Below are 5,000 nucleotides of genomic sequence, written 5' to 3'. Positions count from 1 at the left end.
CACCACCACCCACCGAATCAAGAAAGAGCTATCAATCTGTCAATCCTTCCGGTGTCCGGGCCTGGTGAGGTTTCCCGTGTTGAGTCAAATTAAGCCGCAGGCTCCACTCCTGGTGGTGCCCTTCCGTCAATTCCTTTAAGTTTCAGCTTTGCAACCATACTTCCCCCGGAACCCAAAAGCTTTGGTTTCCCGGAGGCTGCCCGCCGAGTCATCGGAGGAACTGCGGCGGATCGCTGGCTGGCATCGTTTATGGTTAGAACTAGGGCGGTATCTGATCGCCTTCGAACCTCTAACTTTCGTTCTTGATTAATGAAAACATACTTGGCAAATGCTTTCGCTTCTGTTCGTCTTGCGACGATCCAAGAATTTCACCTCTAACGTCGCAATACGAATGCCCCCGCCTGTCCCTATTAATCATTACCTCGGGTTCCGAAAACCAACAAAATAGAACCGAGGTCCTATTCCATTATTCCATGCACACAGTATTCAGGCGGGCTTGCCTGCTTTAAGCACTCTAATTTGTTCAAAGTAAACGTGCCGGCCCACCGAGACACTCAATAAAGAGCACCCTGGTAGGATTTCAACGGGGTCCGCCTCGGGACGCACGAGCACGCACGAGGCGGTCGCACGCCTTCGGCTCGCCCCACCGGCAGGACGTCCCACGATACATGCCAGTTAAACACCGACGGGCGGTGAACCAACAGCGTGGGACACAAATCCAACTACGAGCTTTTTAACCGCAACAACTTTAATATACGCTATTGGAGCTGGAATTACCGCGGCTGCTGGCACCAGACTTGCCCTCCAATAGATACTCGTTAAAGGATTTAAAGTGTACTCATTCCGATTACGGGGCCTCGGATGAGTCCCGTATCGTTATTTTTCGTCACTACCTCCCCGTGCCGGGAGTGGGTAATTTGCGCGCCTGCTGCCTTCCTTGGATGTGGTAGCCGTTTCTCAGGCTCCCTCTCCGGAATCGAACCCTGATTCCCCGTTACCCGTTACAACCATGGTAGGCGCAGAACCTACCATCGACAGTTGATAAGGCAGACATTTGAAAGATGCGTCGCCGGTACGAGGACCGTGCGATCAGCCCTAAGTTATTCAGAGTCACCAAGGCAAACGGACCGGACGAGCCGACCGATTGGTTTTGATCTAATAAAAGCGTCCCTTCCATCTCTGGTCGGGACTCTGTTTGCATGTATTAGCTCTAGAATTACCACAGTTATCCAAGTAACGTGGGTACGATCTAAGGAACCATAACTGATTTAATGAGCCATTCGCGGTTTCACCTTAATGCGGCTTGTACTGAGACATGCATGGCTTAATCTTTGAGACAAGCATATGACTACTGGCAGGATCAACCAGGGAGCTGCGTCAACTAGAGCTGAGCAGCCGGCCGCCCGGGAGTGTGTCCCGGGGGCCCGCGCGAACACGCAAGCGTCCGCTCAATTATTCTGCAAACAGGAGGAGGCTGAGCTCCCCTGCACAACACACCTCGAAACCCTCTCAGGTCCCGGCGGCGCGCAGCGCCGTCCTAAGTACTTGGTCGGGTTCGAGAGAGGCGCAATCGCCCGGAGTTAGGCGAGTAGACGCTTTAGGTGCGACCACCCGTGCTCCCAACTGAGCTTGCCGCTGCCGACAGAGGCCCGGGAGCGTGCTGTCGTGGCATTGCCGGCGGGAGACAACACGCGCCACCTACGGTGACCGGCAGCTCCAACGCCAGCGCCACAGAAGGACAAAAGCCCTACTTGGGTGCCGAAGCGAACTCTCCCAGCACAGCGCACGCGCCAACACGTCCGCACAGCTGCGATACAAACCACCTGCGAGAACCGCTGGGGCGACCGAGCAGCAGACGGCGTCGCGGCGCCGAGCGCCGGGCGGCGGCGCATCCTCAGCGCACAAAGTCCTCAATCGGACCAGCACACTGCAGATGGCCACCGCGCTTCGCACCGGGCCCGCGAGGACCTACTTTGGCCGCAAGGCGCCGCGAGCAGGGGGCGCCGGCGCGCAGCTGCGCCGCCTGCCGCGTCCGTCGGCCGGCGCGCCTGCCACCGGCCGCCCCCACCAGCCGGCTGTAGCGCGTGCGCCCACGCACCGCGCTGCCAGCACGCCGGGCGGCCCCCCCTCACCGGCCGGGGACGGTCCCACCCAGCCACCGCCGCGTATCGCCTCACACCCAGATCCCCTTTCACGTTCGTGGGCATGGTGGGTCCCCTTTCACGTTCGTGGGCATGGTGGGTATCCCTGAAACAACCGGTTAATAGCTCGACCGATCGTCGCCAACACTGATTCACCTCTAGCGAGAACAACCGCACCACAACGGGTTACCGGTTGTTCATTTGCGTAACGTCACCAGCAAACGTACACGTCCATCGCCATTTGCAACGAGTATTGCATGCCTGTGTCAGGTGTCACAACACACTACGTCTGCCCACATAGACGCAACAACATGTGCACGCCTAGAGAACACGTGGAAGGTAGACCCCGTACGTATGCGGTGTCCATTGCGCGAACGACTGTCAGCCCGCCTCTGCAGCATGTCGCAGATGTGGAACGCGGTGCAACATGCTATCACGGTGTGTGAGAAGAGACGACTACGTCCGAATACACGCTCCACTACATCAACAGACTGCTCATGCTGATCGCCATCCAGGGCGTCCGTTCCTCCCACACGTCTGTATGGCGTACCACACTGCAATCCAGCTCTTATAGGGAGACGACACGTAGCTGCGTGCACAATATTTGGACTGTATGGTCCGCCGTTGCTAGGCGCTGTCGTCATACGGTCACATGGGCCACGATGTATCATTCAGTACATACGGAGCAATGTGCAGTACAGTTTGTGGGTTTTGCGTACATCGGCGGACAGGTGACAGGCCGTACCACAACGTAGGCTGAGTACGTCGGCATGCGAAGGGCATTGAACATGCAAACTTCTCACCGACCAGCTTGCGAAGGCAGGGGGGAAGGGGGGGGGGCATGTACGTCCTGCTGCTATCCACACTACAGTGTATAGCAGGAGCATGTGGAAAGTCAGCAACACCTGCAAGGTGTTTAACATGACGCGATACACAGGGGACCGGGCAGTGCGAGTAGCGAACTATATTGCGAGGGTTGCGGTTAGGCAACACTACACTACTTTAACGGGTTGCATAACAATTACAGAGCAGGTTCAGCGACAACGTGCGTCAGGTTAAGGCGCAATATAGTTTAGGTTACGGCGCACTTTAGGTTAGGTTAAGGCACATTATAGGTTAGGTTAAGGCACAACATGGGTTACGTTAAGGCACAACATGGGTTACGTTAAGGCACAACATGGGTTAGGTTAAGGCACAACATGGGTTAGGTTAAGGCACAACATGGGTTAGGTTAAGGCACAACATGGGTTAGGTTAAGGCACAACATGGGTTAGGTTAAGGCACAACATGGGTTAGGTTAAGGCACAACATGGGTTAGGTTAAGGCACAACATGGGTTAGGTTAAGGCACAACATGGGTTAGGTTAAGGCACAACATGGGTTAGGTTAAGGCACAACATGGGTTAGGTTAAGGCACAACATGGGTTAGGTTAAGGCACAACATGGGTTAGGTTAAGGCACAACATGGGTTAGGTTAAGGCACAACATGGGTTAGGTTAAGGCACAACATGGGTTAGGTTAAGGCACAACATGGGTTAGGTTAAGGCACAACATGGGTTAGGTTAAGGCACAACATGGGTTAGGTTAAGGCACAACATGGGTTAGGTTAAGGCACAACATGGGTTAGGTTAAGGCACAACATGGGTTAGGTTAAGGCACAACATGGGTTAGGTTAAGGCACAACATGGGTTAGGTTAAGGCACAACATGGGTTAGGTTAAGGCACAACATGGGTTAGGTTAAGGCACAACATGGGTTAGGTTAAGGCACAACATGGGTTAGGTTAAGGCACAACATGGGTTAGGTTAAGGCACAACATGGGTTAGGTTAAGGCACAACATGGGTTAGGTTAAGGCACAACATGGGTTAGGTTAAGGCACAACATGGGTTAGGTTAAGGCACAACATGGGTTAGGTTAAGGCACAACATGGGTTAGGTTAAGGCACAACATGGGTTAGGTTAAGGCACAACATGGGTTAGGTTAAGGCACAACATGGGTTAGGTTAAGGCACAACATGGGTTAGGTTAAGGCACAACATGGGTTAGGTTAAGGCACAACATGGGTTAGGTTAAGGCACACCATGGGTTAGGTTAAGGCACACCATGGGTTAGGTTAAGGCACACCATGGGTTAGGTTAAGGCACAACATGGGTTAGGTTAAGGCACAACATGGGTTAGGTTAAGGCACAACATGGGTTAGGTTAAGGCACAACATGGGTTAGGTTAAGGCACAACATGGGTTAGGTTAAGGCACAACGTAGGTTAGGTTAAGGCACAACGTGGGTTAGGTTAAGGCACAACGTGGGTTAGGTTAAGGCACAACGTGGGTTAGGTTAAGGCACAACGTGGGTTAGGTTAAGGCACAACGTGGGTTAGGTTAAGGCACAACATGGGTTAGGTTAAGGCACACCATGGGTTAGGTTAAGGCACAACATGGGTTAGGTTAAGGCACAACATGGGTTAGGTTAAGGCACAACATGGGTTAGGTTAAGGCACAACATGGGTTAGGTTAAGGCACAACATGGGTTAGGTTAAGGCACAACATGGGTTAGGTTAAGGCACAACATGGGTTAGGTTAAGGCACAACGTAGGTTAGGTTAAGGCACAACGTGGGTTAGGTTAAGGCACAACATGGGTTAGGTTAAGGCACAACATGGGTTAGGTTAAGGCACAACATGGGTTAGGTTAAGGCACAACATGGGTTAGGTTAAGGCACAACATGGGTTAGGTTAAGGCACAACATGGGTTAGGTTACGGCACAACATGGGTTACGTTACGGCACAACATGGGTTACGTTACGGCACAACATGGGTTACGTTACGGCACAACATGGGTTACGTTACGGCACAACATGGGTTACG

At 53.2% G+C, this 5,000-nt stretch overlaps 1 non-coding gene across 1 annotated transcript in view; it reads right to left on the bottom strand.

Moving 5' to 3' along the window:
• LOC126430172 (small subunit ribosomal RNA) overlaps positions 1 to 1,371 on the bottom strand; it is a 1,909-nt gene extending 538 nt beyond the window's left edge. Inside the window, exon 1 of the ribosomal RNA XR_007577034.1 lies at positions 1 to 1,371. This exon is cut by the window's left edge and continues 538 nt beyond it. This is a non-coding gene — a ribosomal RNA (small subunit ribosomal RNA).
• Positions 1,372 to 5,000: the final 3,629 nt, after the last annotated feature.

Source organism: Schistocerca serialis, unplaced genomic scaffold, assembly GCF_023864345.2.
Source record: "Schistocerca serialis cubense isolate TAMUIC-IGC-003099 unplaced genomic scaffold, iqSchSeri2.2 HiC_scaffold_1034, whole genome shotgun sequence".
NCBI classification, from domain to species: Eukaryota; Metazoa; Arthropoda; class Insecta; order Orthoptera; family Acrididae; genus Schistocerca; species Schistocerca serialis.
The sequence above is the reverse complement of the archived record's forward strand: the minus strand, read 5'-3'. Positions and strand labels throughout refer to the sequence as shown.